This window comes from Carassius gibelio, chromosome B3 (assembly GCF_023724105.1).
Source record: "Carassius gibelio isolate Cgi1373 ecotype wild population from Czech Republic chromosome B3, carGib1.2-hapl.c, whole genome shotgun sequence".
Classification (NCBI taxonomy): Eukaryota; Metazoa; Chordata; class Actinopteri; order Cypriniformes; family Cyprinidae; genus Carassius; species Carassius gibelio.
In genome coordinates this window covers 51,733,393-51,755,721 of record NC_068398.1, presented here as the reverse complement: position 1 = coordinate 51,755,721, position 22,329 = coordinate 51,733,393, and the positions used below count along the sequence as shown (strand labels likewise).

Here is a 22,329-nt window from a genome sequence, read left to right as displayed (position 1 = left end):
GAGCAGTTTCAGTCCATTCTGCCATTCTTGGGCCAAACATACGCCACTGTCAAGTAGACTAAAGCTGCGACTGCATGTTTTCATGCCCACATCTCGCTGCTCTTCTTAGTTCCTCATCTGCAGTTTAAACTTTGCCTTGACATTTTTCTAAACATTGGTTTAGGAATGCAGCCCAAGCATTCTTGGATCGCTTCACGGCGCTGTGAGCCTTCATCTTGCGTTTGCTAGTTGCAGGAGCATCTGAGGGCTTGTCGGTTATGGGGTGTGTTTTTTTTGTTTTATTGCTGGTATGGGAGCGAGAGGGCCCAAGCTCAAATCCCAGAGACCTCGCTTTGCAGCTCCTTTTTTTGAGTAGTATCTGGGAACATGGTGGCTCGTTGGTCTAGGGGTATGATTCTCGCTTTGGGTGCGAGAGGTCCCGGGTTCAAATCCCGGACGAGCCCACATTGAGCATCTTACTGAAAAGTAGCAGACCGTTCTGCCTTCTTTCGGCCAATAATACACCTGCATGTTTTCACGCCAACTTCTACCTGTTCTCAGTTCCTCATCTGCAATTTAAACTTTGTACAACAGAAGTGAATGTGTCTGAGATGGCTCAGATTGGCTGCCATGCAGGGTAGCCGTTTGCGGTTGACTGGAGGCTCGTGTCCTTTGCTTTGATGTTTTTCTCAATATTGGTTTACAAGGTTCGGAGAGCGTTACACTGAAGATTTAAAGGTCCCTGGTTCGATCCCGGGTTTACTCAGAGTGGAGCCGTGAATGCTTTTCAGACACCATTCTGATGCTTGCTGGTTAGTTGCTTTTCGCAGAGCCTCCTTGAGTGTTTTCTACACTTCAGACAGACGAACTGACACTGTTGGTTCCATGGTGTAACGGTTAGCACTCTGGACTCTGAATCCAGCAATCCGAGTTCAAATCTCGGTGGAACCTTCAAGAGTCTGTCTGGCACTGTTTGGCATGGAGGAGCTTGGGCTTATGTCACAATTTTGTCTCTGACAGTGTGTCTTTAAATGTATTGCTAAACTGGCCTCCTTTAACCATGGCCTCCAAACCATCTAGAACTCAAATAAAACTAAGCAGGAACTAAATTGAGCAGACAGATGTCATCTGATCCTCTGTGGAGCAGGATTACAGACCTCAGACAGCTTCTCATCAGCAAGATTTGTGTGGCAGTGCCACGGTGTAGATTTCTGCTGTTAAATTCAGCTTATGTGTTTTGTCGTTGATGTTTTAATCAACATTTATCTACGAGGGCAGGCCAAGCTAGAGCAGGTACGTAAAAATGGAGTTTCTCAGAAATCTGGTCAGTGCATGAGCTCTAATTCTGCCCTTGTCAGCTACAGAGGCAGGATGTTAGAGCGACCGTAGCGTCGAGCAGAGTGAAATACGTAGCAAATTGGCCTTTACCGAACAGCAACCTGTGGCTCGTTGGTCTAGGGGTATGATTCTCGCTTAGGGTGCGAGAGGTCCCGGGTTCAAATCCCGGACAAGCCCTCTTCTGTCTTTGCAGCCTCTTTTCTAGAGCAGTTTCAGTCCATTCTGCCATTCTTGGGCCAAACATACGCCACTGTCATGTAGACTAAAGCTGCGACTGCATGTTTTCATGCCCACTTCTCGCTGCTCTTCTTAGTTCCTCATCTGCAGTTTAAACTTTGCCTTGACATTTTTCTAAACATTGGTTTAGGAATGCAGCCCAAGCATTCTTGGATCGCTTCACGGCGCTGTGAGCCTTCATCTTGCGTTTGCTAGTTGCAGGAGCATCTGAGGGCTTGTCGGTTATGGGGTGTGTTTTTTTTTTGTTTTATTGCTGGTATGGGAGCGAGAGGGCCCAAGCTCAAATCCCAGAGACCTCGCTTTGCAGCTCCTTTTTTTGAGTAGTATCTGGGAACATGGTGGCTCGTTGGTCTAGGGGTATGATTCTCGCTTCGGGTGCGAGAGGTCCCGGGTTCAAATCCCGGACGAGCCCACATTGAGCATCTTACTGAAAAGTAGCAGACCGTTCTGCATTCTTTCGGCCAATAATACACCTGCATGTTTTCACGCCAACTTCTCCCTGTTCTCAATTCCTCATCTGCAATTTAAACTTTGTACAACAGAAGTGAATGTGTTTGAGATGGCTCAGATTGGCTGCCATGCAGGGTAGCCGTTTGCGGTTGACTGGAGGCTCGTGTCCTTTGCTTTGATGTTTTTCTCAATATTGGTTTACAAGGTTCGGAGAGCGTTACACTGAAGATTTAAAGGTCCCTGGTTCGATCCCGGGTTTACTCAGAGTGGAGCCGTGAATGCTTTTCAGACACCATTCTGATGCTTGCTGGTTAGTTGCTTTTCGCAGAGCCTCCTTGAGTGTTTTCTACACTTCAGACAGACGAACTGACACTGTTGGTTCCATGGTGTAACGGTTAGCACTCTGGACTCTGAATCCAGCAATCCGAGTTCAAATCTCGGTGGAACCTTCAAGAGTCTGTCTGGCAGTGTTTGGCATGGAGGAACTTGGGCTTATGTCACAATTTTGTCTCTGACAGTGTGTCTTTAAATGTATTGCTAAACTGGCCTCCTTTAACCATGGCCTCCAAACCATCTAGAACTCAAATAAAACTAAGCAGGAACTAAATTGAGCAGACAGATGTCATCTGATCCTCTGTGGAGCAGGATTACAGACCTCAGACAGCTTCTCATCAGCAAGATTTGTGTGGCAGTGCCACGGTGTAGATTTCTGCTGTTAAATTCAGCTTATGTGTTTTGTCGTTGATGTTTTAATCAACATTTATCTACGAGGGCAGGCCAAGCTAGAGCAGGTACGTAAAAATGGAGTTTCTCAGAAATCTGGTCAGTGCATGAGCTCTAATTCTGCCCTTGTCAGCTACAGAGGCAGGATGTTAGAGCGACCGTAGCGTCGAGCAGAGTGAAATACGTAGCAAATTGGCCTTTACCGAACAGCAACCTGTGGCTCGTTGGTCTAGGGGTATGATTCTCGCTTAGGGTGCGAGAGGTCCCGGGTTCAAATCCCGGACGAGCCCTCTTCTGTCTTTGCAGCCTCTTTTCTAGAGCAGTTTCAGTCCATTCTGCCATTCTTGGGCCAAACATACGCCACTGTCAAGTAGACTAAAGCTGCGACTGCATGTTTTCATGCCCACATCTCGCTGCTCTTCTTAGTTCCTCATCTGCAGTTTAAACTTTGCCTTGACATTTTTCTAAACATTGGTTTAGGAATGCAGCCCAAGCATTCTTGGATCGCTTCACGGCGCTGTGAGCCTTCATCTTGCGTTTGCTAGTTGCAGGAGCATCTGAGGGCTTGTCGGTTATGGGGTGTGTTTTTTTTGTTTTATTGCTGGTATGGGAGCGAGAGGGCCCAAGCTCAAATCCCAGAGACCTCGCTTTGCAGCTCCTTTTTTTGAGTAGGATCTGGGAACATGGTGGCTCGTTGGTCTAGGGGTATGATTCTCGCTTCGGGTGCGAGAGGTCCCGGGTTCAAATCCCGGACGAGCCCACATTGAGCATCTTACTGAAAAGTAGCAGACCGTTCTGCCTTCTTTCGGCCAATAATACACCTGCATGTTTTCACGCCAACTTCTCCCTGTTCTCAGTTCCTCATCTGCAATTTAAACTTTGTACAACAGAAGTGAATGTGTCTGAGATGGCTCAGATTGGCTGCCATGCAGGGTAGCCGTTTGCGGTTGACTGGAGGCTCGTGTCCTTTGCTTTGATGTTTTTCTCAATATTGGTTTACAAGGTTCGGAGAGCGTTACACTGAAGATTTAAAGGTCCCTGGTTCGATCCCGGGTTTACTCAGAGTGGAGCCGTGAATGCTTTTCAGACACCATTCTGATGCTTGCTGGTTAGTTGCTTTTCGCAGAGCCTCCTTGAGTGTTTTCTACACTTCAGACAGACGAACTGACACTGTTGGTTCCATGGTGTAACGGTTAGCACTCTGGACTCTGAATCCAGCAATCCGAGTTCAAATCTCGGTGGAACCTTCAAGAGTCTGTTTGGCATGGAGGAGCTTGGGCTTATGTCACAATTTTGTCTCTGACAGTGTGTCTTTAAATGTATTGCTAAACTGACCTCCTTTAACCATGGCCTCCAAACCATCTAGAACTCAAATAAAACTAAGCAGGAACTAAATTGAGCAGACAGATGTCATCTGATCCTCTGTGGAGCAGGATTACAGACCTCAGACAGCTTCTCATCAGCAAGATTTGTGTGGCAGTGCCACGGTGTAGATTTCTGCTGTTAAATTCAGCTTATGTGTTTTGTCGTTGATGTTTTAATCAACATTTATCTACGAGGGCAGGCCAAGCTAGAGCAGGTACGTAAAAATGGAGTTTCTCAGAAATCTGGTCAGTGCATGAGCTCTAATTCTGCCCTTGTCAGATACAGAGGCAGGATGTTAGAGCGACCGTAGCGTCGAGCATAGTGAAATACGTAGCAAATTGGCCTTTACCGAACAGCAACCTGTGGCTCGTTGGTCTAGGGGTATGATTCTCGCTTAGGGTGCGAGAGGTCCCGGGTTCAAATCCCGGACGAGCCCTCTTCTGTCTTTGCAGCCTCTTTTCTAGAGCAGTTTCAGTCCATTCTGCCATTCTTGGGCCAAACATACGCCACTGTCAAGTAGACTAAAGCTGCGACTGCATGTTTTCATGCCCACATCTCGCTGCTCTTCTTAGTTCCTCATCTGCAGTTTAAACTTTGCCTTGAAATTTTTCTAAACATTGGTTTAGGAATGCAGCCCAAGCATTCTTGGATCGCTTCACGGCGCTGTGAGCCTTCATCTTGCGTTTGCTATTTGCAGGAGCATCTGAGGGCTTGTCGGTTATGGGGTGTGTTTTTTTTGTTTTATTGCTGGTATGGGAGCGAGAGGGCCCAAGCTCAAATCCCAGAGACCTCGCTTTGAAGCTCCTTTTTTTGAGTAGTATCTGGGAACATGGTGGCTCGTTGGTCTAGGGGTATGATTCTCGCTTCGGGTGCGAGAGGTCCCGGGTTCAAATCCCGGACGAGCCCACATTGAGCATCTTACTGAAAAGTAGCAGACCGTTCTGCCTTCTTTCGGCCAATAATACACCTGCATGTTTTCACGCCAACTTCTCCCTGTTCTCAATTCCTCATCTGCAATTTAAACTTTGTACAACAGAAGTGAATGTGTTTGAGATGGCTCAGATTGGCTGCCATGCAGGGTAGCCGTTTGCGGTTGACTGGAGGCTCGTGTCCTTTGCTTTGATGTTTTTCTCAATATTGGTTTACAAGGTTCGGAGAGCGTTACACTGAAGATTTAAAGGTCCCTGGTTCGATCCCGGGTTTACTCAGAGTGGAGCCGTGAATGCTTTTCAGACACCATTCTGATGCTTGCTGGTTAGTTGCTTTTCGCAGAGCCTCCTTGAGTGTTTTCTACACTTCAGACAGACGAACTGACACTGTTGGTTCCATGGTGTAACGGTTAGCACTCTGGACTCTGAATCCAGCAATCCGAGTTCAAATCTCGGTGGAACCTTCAAGAGTCTGTCTGGCAGTGTTTGGCATGGAGGAACTTGGGCTTATGTCACAATTTTGTCTCTGACAGTGTGTCTTTAAATGTATTGCTAAACTGGCCTCCTTTAACCATGGCCTCCAAACCATCTAGAACTCAAATAAAACTAAGCAGGAACTAAATTGAGCAGACAGATGTCATCTGATCCTCTGTGGAGCAGGATTACAGACCTCAGACAGCTTCTCATCAGCAAGATTTGTGTGGCAGTGCCACGGTGTAGATTTCTGCTGTTAAATTCAGCTTATGTGTTTTGTCGTTGATGTTTTAATCAACATTTATCTACGAGGGCAGGCCAAGCTAGAGCAGGTACGTAAAAATGGAGTTTCTCAGAAATCTGGTCAGTGCATGAGCTCTAATTCTGCCCTTGTCAGCTACAGAGGCAGGATGTTAGAGCGACCGTAGCGTCGAGCAGAGTGAAATACGTAGCAAATTGGCCTTTACCGAACAGCAACCTGTGGCTCGTTGGTCTAGGGGTATGATTCTCGCTTAGGGTGCGAGAGGTCCCGGGTTCAAATCCCGGACGAGCCCTCTTCTGTCTTTGCAGCCTCTTTTCTAGAGCAGTTTCAGTCCATTCTGCCATTCTTGGGCCAAACATACGCCACTGTCAAGTAGACTAAAGCTGCGACTGCATGTTTTCATGCCCACATCTCGCTGCTCTTCTTAGTTCCTCATCTGCAGTTTAAACTTTGCCTTGACATTTTTCTAAACATTGGTTTAGGAATGCAGCCCAAGCATTCTTGGATCGCTTCACGGCGCTGTGAGCCTTCATCTTGCGTTTGCTAGTTGCAGGAGCATCTGAGGGCTTGTCGGTTATGGGGTGTGTTTTTTTTGTTTTATTGCTGGTATGGGAGCGAGAGGGCCCAAGCTCAAATCCCAGAGACCTCGCTTTGCAGCTCCTTTTTTTGAGTAGGATCTGGGAACATGGTGGCTCGTTGGTCTAGGGGTATGATTCTCGCTTCGGGTGCGAGAGGTCCCGGGTTCAAATCCCGGACGAGCCCACATTGAGCATCTTACTGAAAAGTAGCAGACCGTTCTGCCTTCTTTCGGCCAATAATACACCTGCATGTTTTCACGCCAACTTCTCCCTGTTCTCAGTTCCTCATCTGCAATTTAAACTTTGTACAACAGAAGTGAATGTGTCTGAGATGGCTCAGATTGGCTGCCATGCAGGGTAGCCGTTTGCGGTTGACTGGAGGCTCGTGTCCTTTGCTTTGATGTTTTTCTCAATATTGGTTTACAAGGTTCGGAGAGCGTTACACTGAAGATTTAAAGGTCCCTGGTTCGATCCCGGGTTTACTCAGAGTGGAGCCGTGAATGCTTTTCAGACACCATTCTGATGCTTGCTGGTTAGTTGCTTTTCGCAGAGCCTCCTTGAGTGTTTTCTACACTTCAGACAGACGAACTGACACTGTTGGTTCCATGGTGTAACGGTTAGCACTCTGGACTCTGAATCCAGCAATCCGAGTTCAAATCTCGGTGGAACCTTCAAGAGTCTGTCTGGCAGTGTTTGGCATGGAGGAACTTGGGCTTATGTCACAATTTTGTCTCTGACAGTGTGTCTTTAAATGTATTGCTTAACTGGCCTCCTTTAACCATGGCCTCCAAACCATCTAGAACTCAAATAAAACTAAGCAGGAACTAAATTGAGCAGACAGATGTCATCTGATCCTCTGTGGAGCAGGATTACAGACCTCAGACAGCTTCTCATCAGCAAGATTTGTGTGGCAGTGCCACGGTGTAGATTTCTGCTGTTAAATTCAGCTTATGTGTTTTGTCGTTGATGTTTTAATCAACATTTATCTACGAGGGCAGGCCAAGCTAGAGCAGGTACGTAAAAATGGAGTTTCTCAGAAATCTGGTCAGTGCATGAGCTCTAATTCTGCCCTTGTCAGCTACAGAGGCAGGATGTTAGAGCGACCGTAGCGTCGAGCAGAGTGAAATACGTAGCAAATTGGCCTTTACCAAACAGCAACCTGTGGCTCGTTGGTCTAGGGGTATGATTCTCGCTTAGGGTGCGAGAGGTCCCGGGTTCAAATCCCGGACGAGCCCTCTTCTGTCTTTGCAGCCTCTTTTCTAGAGCAGTTTCAGTCCATTCTGCCATTCTTGGGCCAAACATACGCCACTGTCAAGTAGACTAAAGCTGCGACTGCATGTTTTCATGCCCACATCTCGCTGCTCTTCTTAGTTCCTCATCTGCAGTTTAAACTTTGCCTTGACATTTTTCTAAACATTGGTTTAGGAATGCAGCCCAAGCATTCTTGGATCGCTTCACGGCGCTGTGAGCCTTCATCTTGCGTTTGCTAGTTGCAGGAGCATCTGAGGGCTTGTCGGTTATGGGGTGTGTTTTTTTTGTTTTATTGCTGGTATGGGAGCGAGAGGGCCCAAGCTCAAATCCCAGAGACCTCGCTTTGCAGCTCCTTTTTTTGAGTAGGATCTGGGAACATGGTGGCTCGTTGGTCTAGGGGTATGATTCTCGCTTCGGGTGCGAGAGGTCCCGGGTTCAAATCCCGGACGAGCCCACATTGAGCATCTTACTGAAAAGTAGCAGACCGTTCTGCCTTCTTTCGGCCAATAATACACCTGCATGTTTTCACGCCAACTTCTCCCTGTTCTCAGTTCCTCATCTGCAATTTAAACTTTGTACAACAGAAGTGAATGTGTCTGAGATGGCTCAGATTGGCTGCCATGCAGGGTAGCCGTTTGCGGTTGACTGGAGGCTTGTGTCCTTTGCTTTGATGTTTTTCTCAATATTGGTTTACAAGGTTCGGAGAGCGTTACACTGAAGATTAAAAGGTCCCTGGTTCGATCCCGGGTTTACTCAGAGTGGAGCCGTGAATGCTTTTCAGACACCATTCTGATGCTTGCTGGTTAGTTGCTTTTCGCAGAGCCTCCTTGAGTGTTTTCTACACTTCAGACAGACGAACTGACACTGTTGGTTCCATGGTGTAACGGTTAGCACTCTGGACTCTGAATCCAGCAATCCGAGTTCAAATCTCGGTGGAACCTTCAAGAGTCTGTTTGGCATGGAGGAGCTTGGGCTTATGTCACAATTTTGTCTCTGACAGTGTGTCTTTAAATGTATTGCTAAACTGACCTCCTTTAACCATGGCCTCCAAACCATCTAGAACTCAAATAAAACTAAGCAGGAACTAAATTGAGCAGACAGATGTCATCTGATCCTCTGTGGAGCAGGATTACAGACCTCAGACAGCTTCTCATCAGCAAGATTTGTGTGGCAGTGCCACGGTGTAGATTTCTGCTGTTAAATTCAGCTTATGTGTTTTGTCGTTGATGTTTTAATCAACATTTATCTACGAGGGCAGGCCAAGCTAGAGCAGGTACGTAAAAATGGAGTTTCTCAGAAATCTGGTCAGTGCATGAGCTCTAATTCTGCCCTTGTCAGATACAGAGGCAGGATGTTAGAGCGACCGTAGCGTCGAGCATAGTGAAATACGTAGCAAATTGGCCTTTACCGAACAGCAACCTGTGGCTCGTTGGTCTAGGGGTATGATTCTCGCTTAGGGTGCGAGAGGTCCCGGGTTCAAATCCCGGACGAGCCCTCTTCTGTCTTTGCAGCCTCTTTTCTAGAGCAGTTTCAGTCCATTCTGCCATTCTTGGGCCAAACATACGCCACTGTCAAGTAGACTAAAGCTGCGACTGCATGTTTTCATGCCCACATCTCGCTGCTCTTCTTAGTTCCTCATCTGCAGTTTAAACTTTGCCTTGAAATTTTTCTAAACATTGGTTTAGGAATGCAGCCCAAGCATTCTTGGATCGCTTCACGGCGCTGTGAGCCTTCATCTTGCGTTTGCTATTTGCAGGAGCATCTGAGGGCTTGTCGGTTATGGGGTGTGTTTTTTTTGTTTTATTGCTGGTATGGGAGCGAGAGGGCCCAAGCTCAAATCCCAGAGACCTCGCTTTGAAGCTCCTTTTTTTGAGTAGTATCTGGGAACATGGTGGCTCGTTGGTCTAGGGGTATGATTCTCGCTTCGGGTGCGAGAGGTCCCGGGTTCAAATCCCGGACGAGCCCACATTGAGCATCTTACTGAAAAGTAGCAGACCGTTCTGCCTTCTTTCGGCCAATAATACACCTGCATGTTTTCACGCCAACTTCTCCCTGTTCTCAGTTCCTCATCTGCAATTTAAACTTTGTACAACAGAAGTGAATGTGTCTGAGATGGCTCAGATTGGCTGCCATGCAGGGTAGCCGTTTGCGGTTGACTGGAGGCTCGTGTCCTTTGCTTTGATGTTTTTCTCAATATTGGTTTACAAGGTTCGGAGAGCGTTACACTGAAGATTTAAAGGTCCCTGGTTCGATCCCGGGTTTACTCAGAGTGGAGCCGTGAATGCTTTTCAGACACCATTCTGATGCTTGCTGGTTAGTTGCTTTTCGCAGAGCCTCCTTGAGTGTTTTCTACACTTCAGACAGACGAACTGACACTGTTGGTTCCATGGTGTAACGGTTAGCACTCTGGACTCTGAATCCAGCAATCCGAGTTCAAATCTCGGTGGAACCTTCAAGAGTCTGTCTGGCAGTGTTTGGCATGGAGGAGCTTGGGCTTATGTCACAATTTTGTCTCTGACAGTGTGTCTTTAAATGTATTGCTAAACTGGCCTCCTTTAACCATGGCCTCCAAACCATCTAGAACTCAAATAAAACTAAGCAGGAACTAAATTGAGCAGACAGATGTCATCTGATCCTCTGTGGAGCAGGATTACAGACCTCAGACAGCTTCTCATCAGCAAGATTTGTGTGGCAGTGCCACGGTGTAGATTTCTGCTGTTAAATTCAGCTTATGTGTTTTGTCGTTGATGTTTTAATCAACATTTATCTACGAGGGCAGGCCAAGCTAGAGCAGGTACGTAAAAATGGAGTTTCTCAGAAATCTGGTCAGTGCATGAGCTCTAATTCTGCCCTTGTCAGCTACAGAGGCAGGATGTTAGAGCGACCGTAGCGTCGAGCAGAGTGAAATACGTAGCAAATTGGCCTTTACCGAACAGCAACCTGTGGCTCGTTGATTCTCGCTTAGGGTGCGAGAGGTCCCGGGTTCAAATCCCGGACGAGCCCTCTTCTGTCTTTGCAGCCTCTTTTCTAGAGCAGTTTCAGTCCATTCTGCCATTCTTGGGCCAAACATACGCCACTGTCAAGTAGACTAAAGCTGCGACTGCATGTTTTCATGCCCACATCTCGCTGCTCTTCTTAGTTCCTCATCTGCAGTTTAAACTTTGCCTTGACATTTTTCTAAACATTGGTTTAGGAATGCAGCCCAAGCATTCTTGGATCGCTTCACGGCGCTGTGAGCCTTCATCTTGCGTTTGCTAGTTGCAGGAGCATCTGAGGGCTTGTCGGTTATGGGGTGTGTTTTTTTTGTTTTATTGCTGGTATGGGAGCGAGAGGGCCCAAGCTCAAATCCCAGAGACCTCGCTTTGCAGCTCCTTTTTTTGAGTAGTATCTGGGAACATGGTGGCTCGTTGGTCTAGGGGTATAATTCTCGCTTCGGGTGAGAGCGGTCCCGGGTTCAAATCCCGGACGAGCCCACATTGAGCATCTTACTGAAAAGTAGCAGACCGTTCTGCCTTCTTTCGGCCAATAATACACCTGCATGTTTTCACGCCAACTTCTCCCTGTTCTCAGTTCCTCATCTGCAATTTAAACTTTGTACAACAGAAGTGAATGTGTCTGAGATGGCTCAGATTGGCTGCCATGCAGGGTAGCCGTTTGCGGTTGACTGGAGGCTCGTGTCCTTTGCTTTGATGTTTTTCTCAATATTGGTTTACAAGGTTCGGAGAGCATTACACTGAAGATTTAAAGGTCCCTGGTTCGATCCCGGGTTTACTCAGAGTGGAGCCGTGAATGCTTTTCAGACACCATTCTGATGCTTGCTGGTTAGTTGCTTTTCGCAGAGCCTCCTTGAGTGTTTTCTACACTTCAGACAGACGAACTGACACTGTTGGTTCCATGGTGTAACGGTTAGCACTCTGGACTCTGAATCCAGCAATCCGAGTTCAAATCTCGGTGGAACCTTCAAGAGTCTGTCTGGCAGTGTTTGGCATGGAGGAGCTTGGGCTTATCTCACAATTTTGTCTCTGACAGTGTGTCTTTAAATGTATTGCTAAACTGGCCTCCTTTAACCATGGCCTCCAAACCATCTAGAACTCAAATAAAACTAAGCAGGAACTAAATTGAGCAGACAGATGTCATCTGATCCTCTGTGGAGCAGGATTACAGACCTCAGACAGCTTCTCATCAGCAAGATTTGTGTGGCAGTGCCACGGTGTAGATTTCTGCTGTTAAATTCAGCTTATGTGTTTTGTCGTTGATGTTTTAATCAACATTTATCTACGAGGGCAGGCCAAGCTAGAGCAGGTACGTAAAAATGGAGTTTCTCAGAAATCTGGTCAGTGCATGAGCTCTAATTCTGCCCTTGTCAGCTACAGAGGCAGGATGTTAGAGCGACCGTAGCGTCGAGCAGAGTGAAATACGTAGCAAATTGGCCTTTACCGAACAGCAACCTGTGGCTCGTTGGTCTAGGGGTATGATTCTCGCTTAGGGTGCGAGAGGTCCCGGGTTCAAATCCCGGACGAGCCCTCTTCTGTCTTTGCAGCCTCTTTTCTAGAGCAGTTTCAGTCCATTCTGCCATTCTTGGGCCAAACATACGCCACTGTCAAGTAGACTAAAGCTGCGACTGCATGTTTTCATGCCCACATCTCGCTGCTCTTCTTAGTTCCTCATCTGCAGTTTAAACTTTGCCTTGACATTTTTCTAAACATTGGTTTAGGAATGCAGCCCAAGCATTCTTGGATCGCTTCACGGCGCTGTGAGCCTTCATCTTGCGTTTGCTAGTTGCAGGAGCATCTGAGGGCTTGTCGGTTATGGGGTGTGTTTTTTTTGTTTTATTGCTGGTATGGGAGCGAGAGGGCCCAAGCTCAAATCCCAGAGACCTCGCTTTGCAGCTCCTTTTTTTGAGTAGTATCTGGGAACATGGTGGCTCGTTGGTCTAGGGGTATGATTCTCGCTTCGGGTGCGAGAGGTCCCGGGTTCAAATCCCGGACGAGCCCACATTGAGCATCTTACTGAAAAGTAGCAGACCGTTCTGCCTTCTTTCGGCCAATAATACACCTGCATGTTTTCACGCCAACTTCTCCCTGTTCTCAGTTCCTCATCTGCAATTTAAACTTTGTACAACAGAAGTGAATGTGTCTGAGATGGCTCAGATTGGCTGCCATGCAGGGTAGCCGTTTGCGGTTGACTGGAGGCTCGTGTCCTTTGCTTTGATGTTTTTCTCAATATTGGTTTACAAGGTTCGGAGAGCGTTACACTGAAGATTTAAAGGTCCCTGGTTCGATCCCGGGTTTACTCAGAGTGGAGCCGTGAATGCTTTTCAGACACCATTCTGATGCTTGCTGGTTAGTTGCTTTTCGCAGAGCCTCCTTGAGTGTTTTCTACACTTCAGACAGACGAACTGACACTGTTGGTTCCATGGTGTAACGGTTAGCACTCTGGACTCTGAATCCAGCAATCCGAGTTCAAATCTCGGTGGAACCTTCAAGAGTCTGTCTGGCAGTGTTTGGCATGGAGGAGCTTGGGCTTATGTCACAATTTTGTCTCTGACAGTGTGTCTTTAAATGTATTGCTAAACTGGCCTCCTTTAACCATGGCCTCCAAACCATCTAGAACTCAAATAAAACTAAGCAGGAACTAAATTGAGCAGACAGATGTCATCTGATCCTCTGTGGAGCAGGATTACAGACCTCAGACAGCTTCTCATCAGCAAGATTTGTGTGGCAGTGCCACGGTGTAGATTTCTGCTGTTAAATTCAGCTTATGTGTTTTGTCGTTGATGTTTTAATCAACATTTATCTACGAGGGCAGGCCAAGCTAGAGCAGGTACGTAAAAATGGAGTTTCTCAGAAATCTGGTCAGTGCATGAGCTCTAATTCTGCCCTTGTCAGCTACAGAGGCAGGATGTTAGAGCGACCGTAGCGGCGAGCAGAGTGAAATACGTAGCAAATTGGCCTTTACCGAACAGCAACCTGTGGCTCGTTGGTCTAGGGGTATGATTCTCGCTTAGGGTGCGAGAGGTCCCGGGTTCAAATCCCGGTCGAGCCCTCTTCTGTCTTTGCAGCCTCTTTTCTAGAGCAGTTTCAGTCCATTCTGCCATTCTTGGGCCAAACATACGCCACTGTCAAGTAGACTAAAGCTGCGACTGCATGTTTTCATGCCCACATCTCGCTGCTCTTCTTAGTTCCTCATCTGCAGTTTAAACTTTGCCTTGACATTTTTCTAAACATTGGTTTAGGAATGCAGCCCAAGCATTCTTGGATCGCTTCACGGCGCTGTGAGCCTTCATCTTGCGTTTGCTAGTTGCAGGAGCATCTGAGGGCTTGTCGGTTATGGGGTGTGTTTTTTTTGTTTTATTGCTGGTATGGGAGCGAGAGGGCCCAAGCTCAAATCCCAGAGACCTCGCTTTGCAGCTCCTTTTTTTGAGTAGTATCTGGGAACATGGTGGCTCGTTGGTCTAGGGGTATGATTCTCGCTTCGGGTGCGAGAGGTCCCGGGTTCAAATCCCGGACGAGCCCACATTGAGCATCTTACTGAAAAGTAGCAGACCGTTCTGCATTCTTTCGGCCAATAATACACCTGCATGTTTTCACGCCAACTTCTCCCTGTTCTCAATTCCTCATCTGCAATTTAAACTTTGTACAACAGAAGTGAATGTGTTTGAGATGGCTCAGATTGGCTGCCATGCAGGGTAGCCGTTTGCGGTTGACTGGAGGCTCGTGTCCTTTGCTTTGATGTTTTTCTCAATATTGGTTTACAAGGTTCGGAGAGCGTTACACTGAAGATTTAAAGGTCCCTGGTTCGATCCCGGGTTTACTCAGAGTGGAGCCGTGAATGCTTTTCAGACACCATTCTGATGCTTGCTGGTTAGTTGCTTTTCGCAGAGCCTCCTTGAGTGTTTTCTACACTTCAGACAGACGAACTGACACTGTTGGTTCCATGGTGTAACGGTTAGCACTCTGGACTCTGAATCCAGCAATCCGAGTTCAAATCTCGGTGGAACCTTCAAGAGTCTGTCTGGCAGTGTTTGGCATGGAGGAACTTGGGCTTATGTCACAATTTTGTCTCTGACAGTGTGTCTTTAAATGTATTGCTAAACTGGCCTCCTTTAACCATGGCCTCCAAACCATCTAGAACTCAAATAAAACTAAGCAGGAACTAAATTGAGCAGACAGATGTCATCTGATCCTCTGTGGAGCAGGATTACAGACCTCAGACAGCTTCTCATCAGCAAGATTTGTGTGGCAGTGCCACGGTGTAGATTTCTGCTGTTAAATTCAGCTTATGTGTTTTGTCGTTGATGTTTTAATCAACATTTATCTACGAGGGCAGGCCAAGCTAGAGCAGGTACGTAAAAATGGAGTTTCTCAGAAATCTGGTCAGTGCATGAGCTCTAATTCTGCCCTTGTCAGCTACAGAGGCAGGATGTTAGAGCGACCGTAGCGTCGAGCAGAGTGAAATACGTAGCAAATTGGCCTTTACCGAACAGCAACCTGTGGCTCGTTGGTCTAGGGGTATGATTCTCGCTTAGGGTGCGAGAGGTCCCGGGTTCAAATCCCGGACGAGCCCTCTTCTGTCTTTGCAGCCTCTTTTCTAGAGCAGTTTCAGTCCATTCTGCCATTCTTGGGCCAAACATACGCCACTGTCAAGTAGACTAAAGCTGCGACTGCATGTTTTCATGCCCACATCTCGCTGCTCTTCTTAGTTCCTCATCTGCAGTTTAAACTTTGCCTTGACATTTTTCTAAACATTGGTTTAGGAATGCAGCCCAAGCATTCTTGGATCGCTTCACGGCGCTGTGAGCCTTCATCTTGCGTTTGCTAGTTGCAGGAGCATCTGAGGGCTTGTCGGTTATGGGGTGTGTTTTTTTTGTTTTATTGCTGGTATGGGAGCGAGAGGGCCCAAGCTCAAATCCCAGAGACCTCGCTTTGCAGCTCCTTTTTTTGAGTAGGATCTGGGAACATGGTGGCTCGTTGGTCTAGGGGTATGATTCTCGCTTCGGGTGCGAGAGGTCCCGGGTTCAAATCCCGGACGAGCCCACATTGAGCATCTTACTGAAAAGTAGCAGACCGTTCTGCCTTCTTTCGGCCAATAATACACCTGCATGTTTTCACGCCAACTTCTACCTGTTCTCAGTTCCTCATCTGCAATTTAAACTTTGTACAACAGAAGTGAATGTGTCTGAGATGGCTCAGATTGGCTGCCATGCAGGGTAGCCGTTTGCGGTTGACTGGAGGCTCGTGTCCTTTGCTTTGATGTTTTTCTCAATATTGGTTTACAAGGTTCGGAGAGCGTTACACTGAAGATTTAAAGGTCCCTGGTTCGATCCCGGGTTTACTCAGAGTGGAGCCGTGAATGCTTTTCAGACACCATTCTGATGCTTGCTGGTTAGTTGCTTTTCGCAGAGCCTCCTTGAGTGTTTTCTACACTTCAGACAGACGAACTGACACTGTTGGTTCCATGGTGTAACGGTTAGCACTCTGGACTCTGAATCCAGCAATCCGAGTTCAAATCTCGGTGGAACCTTCAAGAGTCTGTTTGGCATGGAGGAGCTTGGGCTTATGTCACAATTTTGTCTCTGACAGTGTGTCTTTAAATGTATTGCTAAACTGACCTCCTTTAACCATGGCCTCCAAACCATCTAGAACTCAAATAAAACTAAGCAGGAACTAAATTGAGCAGACAGATGTCATCTGATCCTCTGTGGAGCAGGATTACAGACCTCAGACAGCTTCTCATCAGCAAGATTTGTGTGGCAGTGCCACGGTGTAGATTTCTGCTGTTAAATTCAGCTTATGTGTTTTGTCGTTGATGTTTTAATCAACATTTATCTACGAGGGCAGGCCAAGCTAGAGCAGGTACGTAAAAATGGAGTTTCTCAGAAATCTGGTCAGTGCATGAGCTCTAATTCTGCCCTTGTCAGCTACAGAGGCAGGATGTTAGAGCGACCGTAGCGTCGAGCAGAGTGAAATACATAGCAAATTGGCCTTTACCGAACAGCAACCTGTGGCTCGTTGGTCTAGGGGTATGATTCTCGCTTAGGGTGCGAGAGGTCCCGGGTTCAAATCCCGGACGAGCCCTCTTCTGTCTTTGCAGCCTCTTTTCTAGAGCAGTTTCAGTCCATTCTGCCATTCTTGGGCCAAACATACGCCACTGTCAAGTAGACTAAAGCTGCGACTGCATGTTTTCATGCCCACATCTCGCTGCTCTTCTTAGTTCCTCATCTGCAGTTTAAACTTTGCCTTGAAATTTTTCTAAACATTGGTTTAGGAATGCAGCCCAAGCATTCTTGGATCGCTTCACGGCGCTGTGAGCCTTCATCTTGCGTTTGCTATTTGCAGGAGCATCTGAGGGCTTGTCGGTTATGGGGTGTGTTTTTTTGTTTTATTGCTGGTATGGGAGCGAGAGGGCCCAAGCTCAAATCCCAGAGACCTCGCTTTGAAGCTCCTTTTTTTGAGTAGTATCTGGGAACATGGTGGCTCGTTGGTCTAGGGGTATGATTCTCGCTTCGGGTGCGAGAGGTCCCGGGTTCAAATCCCGGACGAGCCCACATTGAGCATCTTACTGAAAAGTAGCAGACCGTTCTGCCTTCTTTCGGCCAATAATACACCTGCATGTTTTCACGCCAACTTCTCCCTGTTCTCAATTCCTCATCTGCAATTTAAACTTTGTACAACAGAAGTGAATGTGTTTGAGATGGCTCAGATTGGCTGCCATGCAGGGTAGCCGTTTGCGGTTGACTGGAGGCTCGTGTCCTTTGCTTTGATGTTTTTCTCAATATTGGTTTACAAGGTTCGGAGAGCGTTACACTGAAGATTTAAAGGTCCCTGGTTCGATCCCGGGTTTACTCAGAGTGGAGCCGTGAATGCTTTTCAGACACCATTCTGATGCTTGCTGGTTAGTTGCTTTTCGCAGAGCCTCCTTGAGTGTTTTCTACACTTCAGACAGACGAACTGACACTGTTGGTTCCATGGTGTAACGGTTAGCACTCTGGACTCTGAATCCAGCAATCCGAGTTCAAATCTCGGTGGAACCTTCAAGAGTCTGTCTGGCAGTGTTTGGCATGGAGGAACTTGGGCTTATGTCACAATTTTGTCTCTGACAGTGTGTCTTTAAATGTATTGCTAAACTGGCCTCCTTTAACCATGGCCTCCAAACCATCTAGAACTCAAATAAAACTAAGCAGGAACTAAATTGAGCAGACAGATGTCATCTGATCCTCTGTGGAGCAGGATTACAGACCTCAGACAGCTTCTCATCAGCAAGATTTGTGTGGCAGTGCCACGGTGTAGATTTCTGCTGTTAAATTCAGCTTATGTGTTTTGTCGTTGATGTTTTAATCAACATTTATCTACGAGGGCAGGCCAAGCTAGAGCAGGTACGTAAAAATGGAGTTTCTCAGAAATCTGGTCAGTGCATGAGCTCTAATTCTGCCCTTGTCAGCTACAGAGGCAGGATGTTAGAGCGACCGTAGCGTCGAGCAGAGTGAAATACGTAGCAAATTGGCCTTTACCGAACAGCAACCTGTGGCTCGTTGGTCTAGGGGTATGATTCTCGCTTAGGGTGCGAGAGGTCCCGGGTTCAAATCCCGGACGAGCCCTCTTCTGTCTTTGCAGCCTCTTTTCTAGAGCAGTTTCAGTCCATTCTGCCATTCTTGGGCCAAACATACGCCACTGTCAAGTAGACTAAAGCTGCGACTGCATGTTTTCATGCCCACATCTCGCTGCTCTTCTTAGTTCCTCATCTGCAGTTTAAACTTTGCCTTGACATTTTTCTAAACATTGGTTTAGGAATGCAGCCCAAGCATTCTTGGATCGCTTCACGGCGCTGTGAGCCTTCATCTTGCGTTTGCTAGTTGCAGGAGCATCTGAGGGCTTGTCGGTTATGGGGTGTGTTTTTTTTGTTTTATTGCTGGTATGGGAGCGAGAGGGCCCAAGCTCAAATCCCAGAGACCTCGCTTTGCAGCTCCTTTTTTTGAGTAGGATCTGGGAACATGGTGGCTCGTTGGTCTAGGGGTATGATTCTCGCTTCGGGTGCGAGAGGTCCCGGGTTCAAATCCCGGACGAGCCCACATTGAGCATCTTACTGAAAAGTAGCAGACCGTTCTGCCTTCTTTCGGCCAATAATACACCTGCATGTTTTCACGCCAACTTCTCCCTGTTCTCAGTTCCTCATCTGCAATTTAAACTTTGTACAACAGAAGTGAATGTGTCTGAGATGGCTCAGATTGGCTGCCATGCAGGGTAGCCGTTTGCGGTTGACTGGAGGCTCGTGTCCTTTGCTTTGATGTTTTTCTCAATATTGGTTTACAAGGTTCGGAGAGCGTTACACTGAAGATTTAAAGGTCCCTGGTTCGATCCCGGGTTTACTCAGAGTGGAGCCGTGAATGCTTTTCAGACACCATTCTGATGCTTGCTGGTTAGTTGCTTTTCGCAGAGCCTCCTTGAGTGTTTTCTACACTTCAGACAGACGAACTGACACTGTTGGTTCCATGGTGTAACGGTTAGCACTCTGGACTCTGAATCCAGCAATCCGAGTTCAAATCTCGGTGGAACCTTCAAGAGTCTGTCTGGCAGTGTTTGGCATGGAGGAACTTGGGCTTATGTCACAATTTTGTCTCTGACAGTGTGTCTTTAAATGTATTGCTTAACTGGCCTCCTTTAACCATGGCCTCCAAACCATCTAGAACTCAAATAAAACTAAGCAGGAACTAAATTGAGCAGACAGATGTCATCTGATCCTCTGTGGAGCAGGATTACAGACCTCAGACAGCTTCTCATCAGCAAGATTTGTGTGGCAGTGCCACGGTGTAGATTTCTGCTGTTAAATTCAGCTTATGTGTTTTGTCGTTGATGTTTTAATCAACATTTATCTACGAGGGCAGGCCAAGCTAGAGCAGGTACGTAAAAATGGAGTTTCTCAGAAATCTGGTCAGTGCATGAGCTCTAATTCTGCCCTTGTCAGCTACAGAGGCAGGATGTTAGAGCGACCGTAGCGTCGAGCAGAGTGAAATACGTAGCAAATTGGCCTTTACCGAACAGCAACCTGTGGCTCGTTGGTCTAGGGGTATGATTCTCGCTTAGGGTGCGAGAGGTCCCGGGTTCAAATCCCGGACGAGCCCTCTTCTGTCTTTGCAGCCTCTTTTCTAGAGCAGTTTCAGTCCATTCTGCCATTCTTGGGCCAAACATACGCCACTGTCAAGTAGACTAAAGCTGCGACTGCATGTTTTCATGCCCACATCTCGCTGCTCTTCTTAGTTCCTCATCTGCAGTTTAAACTTTGCCTTGACATTTTTCTAAACATTGGTTTAGGAATGCAGCCCAAGCATTCTTGGATCGCTTCACGGCGCTGTGAGCCTTCATCTTGCGTTTGCTAGTTGCAGGAGCATCTGAGGGCTTGTCGGTTATGGGGTGTGTTTTTTTTGTTTTATTGCTGGTATGGGAGCGAGAGGGCCCAAGCTCAAATCCCAGAGACCTCGCTTTGCAGCTCCTTTTTTTGAGTAGGATCTGGGAACATGGTGGCTCGTTGGTCTAGGGGTATGATTCTCGCTTCGGGTGCGAGAGGTCCCGGGTTCAAATCCCGGACGAGCCCACATTGAGCATCTTACTGAAAAGTAGCAGACCGTTCTGCCTTCTTTCGGCCAATAATACACCTGCATGTTTTCACGCCAACTTCTCCCTGTTCTCAGTTCCTCATCTGCAATTTAAACTTTGTACAACAGAAGTGAATGTGTCTGAGATGGCTCAGATTGGCTGCCATGCAGGGTAGCCGTTTGCGGTTGACTGGAGGCTTGTGTCCTTTGCTTTGATGTTTTTCTCAATATTGGTTTACAAGGTTCGGAGAGCGTTACACTGAAGATTAAAAGGTCCCTGGTTCGATCCCGGGTTTACTCAGAGTGGAGCCGTGAATGCTTTTCAGACACCATTCTGATGCTTGCTGGTTAGTTGCTTTTCGCAGAGCCTCCTTGAGTGTTTTCTACACTTCAGACAGACGAACTGACACTGTTGGTTCCATGGTGTAACGGTTAGCACTCTGGACTCTGAATCCAGCAATCCGAGTTCAAATCTCGGTGGAACCTTCAAGAGTCTGTTTGGCATGGAGGAGCTTGGGCTTATGTCACAATTTTGTCTCTGACAGTGTGTCTTTAAATGTATTGCTAAACTGACCTCCTTTAACCATGGCCTCCAAACCATCTAGAACTCAAATAAAACTAAGCAGGAACTAAATTGAGCAGACAGATGTCATCTGATCCTCTGTGGAGCAGGATTACAGACCTCAGACAGCTTCTCATCAGCAAGATTTGTGTGGCAGTGCCACGGTGTAGATTTCTGCTGTTAAATTCAGCTTATGTGTTTTGTCGTTGATGTTTTAATCAACATTTATCTACGAGGGCAGGCCAAGCTAGAGCAGGTACGTAAAAATGGAGTTTCTCAGAAATCTGGTCAGTGCATGAGCTCTAATTCTGCCCTTGTCAGATACAGAGGCAGGATGTTAGAGCGACCGTAGCGTCGAGCATAGTGAAATACGTAGCAAATTGGCCTTTACCGAACAGCAACCTGTGGCTCGTTGGTCTAGGGGTATGATTCTCGCTTAGGGTGCGAGAGGTCCCGGGTTCAAATCCCGGACGAGCCCTCTTCTGTCTTTGCAGCCTCTTTTCTAGAGCAGTTTCAGTCCATTCTGCCATTCTTGGGCCAAACATACGCCACTGTCAAGTAGACTAAAGCTGCGACTGCATGTTTTCATGCCCACATCTCGCTGCTCTTCTTAGTTCCTCATCTGCAGTTTAAACTTTGCCTTGAAATTTTTCTAAACATTGGTTTAGGAATGCAGCCCAAGCATTCTTGGATCGCTTCACGGCGCTGTGAGCCTTCATCTTGCGTTTGCTATTTGCAGGAGCATCTGAGGGCTTGTCGGTTATGGGGTGTGTTTTTTTTGTTTTATTGCTGGTATGGGAGCGAGAGGGCCCAAGCTCAAATCCCAGAGACCTCGCTTTGAAGCTCCTTTTTTTGAGTAGTATCTGGGAACATGGTGGCTCGTTGGTCTAGGGGTATGATTCTCGCTTCGGGTGCGAGAGGTCCCGGGTTCAAATCCCGGACGAGCCCACATTGAGCATCTTACTGAAAAGTAGCAGACCGTTCTGCCTTCTTTCGGCCAATAATACACCTGCATGTTTTCACGCCAACTTCTCCCTGTTCTCAGTTCCTCATCTGCAATTTAAACTTTGTACAACAGAAGTGAATGTGTCTGAGATGGCTCAGATTGGCTGCCATGCAGGGTAGCCGTTTGCGGTTGACTGGAGGCTCGTGTCCTTTGCTTTGATGTTTTTCTCAATATTGGTTTACAAGGTTCGGAGAGCGTTACACTGAAGATTTAAAGGTCCCTGGTTCGATCCCGGGTTTACTCAGAGTGGAGCCGTGAATGCTTTTCAGACACCATTCTGATGCTTGCTGGTTAGTTGCTTTTCGCAGAGCCTCCTTGAGTGTTTTCTACACTTCAGACAGACGAACTGACACTGTTGGTTCCATGGTGTAACGGTTAGCACTCTGGACTCTGAATCCAGCAATCCGAGTTCAAATCTCGGTGGAACCTTCAAGAGTCTGTCTGGCAGTGTTTGGCATGGAGGAGCTTGGGCTTATGTCACAATTTTGTCTCTGACAGTGTGTCTTTAAATGTATTGCTAAACTGGCCTCCTTTAACCATGGCCTCCAAACCATCTAGAACTCAAATAAAACTAAGCAGGAACTAA

General features: G+C 47.1%; 42 non-coding genes across 42 annotated transcripts; all 42 read left to right on the top strand.

Moving 5' to 3' along the window:
- The first annotated feature begins 371 nt into the window (after window positions 1-371).
- Window positions 372-443, top strand: trnap-ugg (transfer RNA proline (anticodon UGG)). The gene has a single exon. It is a non-coding gene; the product is annotated as a tRNA-Pro (tRNA).
- Window positions 444-858: 415 nt separating this feature from the next.
- Window positions 859-930, top strand: trnaq-cug (transfer RNA glutamine (anticodon CUG)). Its single transcript has one exon. It is a non-coding gene; the product is annotated as a tRNA-Gln (tRNA).
- A 492-nt stretch (window positions 931-1,422) lies between these two features.
- trnap-agg (transfer RNA proline (anticodon AGG)) lies at window positions 1,423-1,494 on the top strand. Its single transcript has one exon. It is a non-coding gene; the product is annotated as a tRNA-Pro (tRNA).
- Window positions 1,495-1,894: 400 nt separating this feature from the next.
- trnap-cgg (transfer RNA proline (anticodon CGG)) lies at window positions 1,895-1,966 on the top strand. Its single transcript has one exon. It is a non-coding gene; the product is annotated as a tRNA-Pro (tRNA).
- A 415-nt stretch (window positions 1,967-2,381) lies between these two features.
- On the top strand, window positions 2,382-2,453 carry trnaq-cug (transfer RNA glutamine (anticodon CUG)). The gene has a single exon. It is a non-coding gene; the product is annotated as a tRNA-Gln (tRNA).
- Window positions 2,454-2,945: 492 nt separating this feature from the next.
- trnap-agg (transfer RNA proline (anticodon AGG)) lies at window positions 2,946-3,017 on the top strand. Its single transcript has one exon. It is a non-coding gene; the product is annotated as a tRNA-Pro (tRNA).
- Window positions 3,018-3,415: 398 nt separating this feature from the next.
- Window positions 3,416-3,487, top strand: trnap-cgg (transfer RNA proline (anticodon CGG)). The gene has a single exon. It is a non-coding gene; the product is annotated as a tRNA-Pro (tRNA).
- A 415-nt stretch (window positions 3,488-3,902) lies between these two features.
- trnaq-cug (transfer RNA glutamine (anticodon CUG)) lies at window positions 3,903-3,974 on the top strand. Its single transcript has one exon. It is a non-coding gene; the product is annotated as a tRNA-Gln (tRNA).
- A 482-nt stretch (window positions 3,975-4,456) lies between these two features.
- Window positions 4,457-4,528, top strand: trnap-agg (transfer RNA proline (anticodon AGG)). Its single transcript has one exon. It is a non-coding gene; the product is annotated as a tRNA-Pro (tRNA).
- Window positions 4,529-4,926: 398 nt separating this feature from the next.
- On the top strand, window positions 4,927-4,998 carry trnap-cgg (transfer RNA proline (anticodon CGG)). The gene has a single exon. It is a non-coding gene; the product is annotated as a tRNA-Pro (tRNA).
- Window positions 4,999-5,413: 415 nt separating this feature from the next.
- Window positions 5,414-5,485, top strand: trnaq-cug (transfer RNA glutamine (anticodon CUG)). Its single transcript has one exon. It is a non-coding gene; the product is annotated as a tRNA-Gln (tRNA).
- A 492-nt stretch (window positions 5,486-5,977) lies between these two features.
- Window positions 5,978-6,049, top strand: trnap-agg (transfer RNA proline (anticodon AGG)). The gene has a single exon. It is a non-coding gene; the product is annotated as a tRNA-Pro (tRNA).
- Window positions 6,050-6,447: 398 nt separating this feature from the next.
- Window positions 6,448-6,519, top strand: trnap-cgg (transfer RNA proline (anticodon CGG)). The gene has a single exon. It is a non-coding gene; the product is annotated as a tRNA-Pro (tRNA).
- A 415-nt stretch (window positions 6,520-6,934) lies between these two features.
- trnaq-cug (transfer RNA glutamine (anticodon CUG)) lies at window positions 6,935-7,006 on the top strand. Its single transcript has one exon. It is a non-coding gene; the product is annotated as a tRNA-Gln (tRNA).
- Window positions 7,007-7,498: 492 nt separating this feature from the next.
- trnap-agg (transfer RNA proline (anticodon AGG)) lies at window positions 7,499-7,570 on the top strand. The gene has a single exon. It is a non-coding gene; the product is annotated as a tRNA-Pro (tRNA).
- Window positions 7,571-7,968: 398 nt separating this feature from the next.
- trnap-cgg (transfer RNA proline (anticodon CGG)) lies at window positions 7,969-8,040 on the top strand. The gene has a single exon. It is a non-coding gene; the product is annotated as a tRNA-Pro (tRNA).
- A 415-nt stretch (window positions 8,041-8,455) lies between these two features.
- trnaq-cug (transfer RNA glutamine (anticodon CUG)) lies at window positions 8,456-8,527 on the top strand. The gene has a single exon. It is a non-coding gene; the product is annotated as a tRNA-Gln (tRNA).
- A 482-nt stretch (window positions 8,528-9,009) lies between these two features.
- trnap-agg (transfer RNA proline (anticodon AGG)) lies at window positions 9,010-9,081 on the top strand. The gene has a single exon. It is a non-coding gene; the product is annotated as a tRNA-Pro (tRNA).
- Window positions 9,082-9,479: 398 nt separating this feature from the next.
- On the top strand, window positions 9,480-9,551 carry trnap-cgg (transfer RNA proline (anticodon CGG)). Its single transcript has one exon. It is a non-coding gene; the product is annotated as a tRNA-Pro (tRNA).
- A 415-nt stretch (window positions 9,552-9,966) lies between these two features.
- On the top strand, window positions 9,967-10,038 carry trnaq-cug (transfer RNA glutamine (anticodon CUG)). The gene has a single exon. It is a non-coding gene; the product is annotated as a tRNA-Gln (tRNA).
- Window positions 10,039-11,474: 1,436 nt separating this feature from the next.
- On the top strand, window positions 11,475-11,546 carry trnaq-cug (transfer RNA glutamine (anticodon CUG)). Its single transcript has one exon. It is a non-coding gene; the product is annotated as a tRNA-Gln (tRNA).
- A 492-nt stretch (window positions 11,547-12,038) lies between these two features.
- Window positions 12,039-12,110, top strand: trnap-agg (transfer RNA proline (anticodon AGG)). Its single transcript has one exon. It is a non-coding gene; the product is annotated as a tRNA-Pro (tRNA).
- Window positions 12,111-12,508: 398 nt separating this feature from the next.
- On the top strand, window positions 12,509-12,580 carry trnap-cgg (transfer RNA proline (anticodon CGG)). Its single transcript has one exon. It is a non-coding gene; the product is annotated as a tRNA-Pro (tRNA).
- Window positions 12,581-12,995: 415 nt separating this feature from the next.
- trnaq-cug (transfer RNA glutamine (anticodon CUG)) lies at window positions 12,996-13,067 on the top strand. Its single transcript has one exon. It is a non-coding gene; the product is annotated as a tRNA-Gln (tRNA).
- A 492-nt stretch (window positions 13,068-13,559) lies between these two features.
- trnap-agg (transfer RNA proline (anticodon AGG)) lies at window positions 13,560-13,631 on the top strand. The gene has a single exon. It is a non-coding gene; the product is annotated as a tRNA-Pro (tRNA).
- A 398-nt stretch (window positions 13,632-14,029) lies between these two features.
- On the top strand, window positions 14,030-14,101 carry trnap-cgg (transfer RNA proline (anticodon CGG)). The gene has a single exon. It is a non-coding gene; the product is annotated as a tRNA-Pro (tRNA).
- A 415-nt stretch (window positions 14,102-14,516) lies between these two features.
- trnaq-cug (transfer RNA glutamine (anticodon CUG)) lies at window positions 14,517-14,588 on the top strand. Its single transcript has one exon. It is a non-coding gene; the product is annotated as a tRNA-Gln (tRNA).
- Window positions 14,589-15,080: 492 nt separating this feature from the next.
- On the top strand, window positions 15,081-15,152 carry trnap-agg (transfer RNA proline (anticodon AGG)). Its single transcript has one exon. It is a non-coding gene; the product is annotated as a tRNA-Pro (tRNA).
- Window positions 15,153-15,550: 398 nt separating this feature from the next.
- Window positions 15,551-15,622, top strand: trnap-cgg (transfer RNA proline (anticodon CGG)). The gene has a single exon. It is a non-coding gene; the product is annotated as a tRNA-Pro (tRNA).
- A 415-nt stretch (window positions 15,623-16,037) lies between these two features.
- Window positions 16,038-16,109, top strand: trnaq-cug (transfer RNA glutamine (anticodon CUG)). The gene has a single exon. It is a non-coding gene; the product is annotated as a tRNA-Gln (tRNA).
- A 482-nt stretch (window positions 16,110-16,591) lies between these two features.
- Window positions 16,592-16,663, top strand: trnap-agg (transfer RNA proline (anticodon AGG)). Its single transcript has one exon. It is a non-coding gene; the product is annotated as a tRNA-Pro (tRNA).
- Window positions 16,664-17,060: 397 nt separating this feature from the next.
- Window positions 17,061-17,132, top strand: trnap-cgg (transfer RNA proline (anticodon CGG)). The gene has a single exon. It is a non-coding gene; the product is annotated as a tRNA-Pro (tRNA).
- A 415-nt stretch (window positions 17,133-17,547) lies between these two features.
- Window positions 17,548-17,619, top strand: trnaq-cug (transfer RNA glutamine (anticodon CUG)). Its single transcript has one exon. It is a non-coding gene; the product is annotated as a tRNA-Gln (tRNA).
- A 492-nt stretch (window positions 17,620-18,111) lies between these two features.
- On the top strand, window positions 18,112-18,183 carry trnap-agg (transfer RNA proline (anticodon AGG)). Its single transcript has one exon. It is a non-coding gene; the product is annotated as a tRNA-Pro (tRNA).
- A 398-nt stretch (window positions 18,184-18,581) lies between these two features.
- Window positions 18,582-18,653, top strand: trnap-cgg (transfer RNA proline (anticodon CGG)). Its single transcript has one exon. It is a non-coding gene; the product is annotated as a tRNA-Pro (tRNA).
- A 415-nt stretch (window positions 18,654-19,068) lies between these two features.
- On the top strand, window positions 19,069-19,140 carry trnaq-cug (transfer RNA glutamine (anticodon CUG)). The gene has a single exon. It is a non-coding gene; the product is annotated as a tRNA-Gln (tRNA).
- Window positions 19,141-19,632: 492 nt separating this feature from the next.
- Window positions 19,633-19,704, top strand: trnap-agg (transfer RNA proline (anticodon AGG)). The gene has a single exon. It is a non-coding gene; the product is annotated as a tRNA-Pro (tRNA).
- A 398-nt stretch (window positions 19,705-20,102) lies between these two features.
- On the top strand, window positions 20,103-20,174 carry trnap-cgg (transfer RNA proline (anticodon CGG)). The gene has a single exon. It is a non-coding gene; the product is annotated as a tRNA-Pro (tRNA).
- A 415-nt stretch (window positions 20,175-20,589) lies between these two features.
- trnaq-cug (transfer RNA glutamine (anticodon CUG)) lies at window positions 20,590-20,661 on the top strand. Its single transcript has one exon. It is a non-coding gene; the product is annotated as a tRNA-Gln (tRNA).
- Window positions 20,662-21,143: 482 nt separating this feature from the next.
- trnap-agg (transfer RNA proline (anticodon AGG)) lies at window positions 21,144-21,215 on the top strand. The gene has a single exon. It is a non-coding gene; the product is annotated as a tRNA-Pro (tRNA).
- Window positions 21,216-21,613: 398 nt separating this feature from the next.
- On the top strand, window positions 21,614-21,685 carry trnap-cgg (transfer RNA proline (anticodon CGG)). The gene has a single exon. It is a non-coding gene; the product is annotated as a tRNA-Pro (tRNA).
- A 415-nt stretch (window positions 21,686-22,100) lies between these two features.
- On the top strand, window positions 22,101-22,172 carry trnaq-cug (transfer RNA glutamine (anticodon CUG)). Its single transcript has one exon. It is a non-coding gene; the product is annotated as a tRNA-Gln (tRNA).
- Window positions 22,173-22,329: the final 157 nt, after the last annotated feature.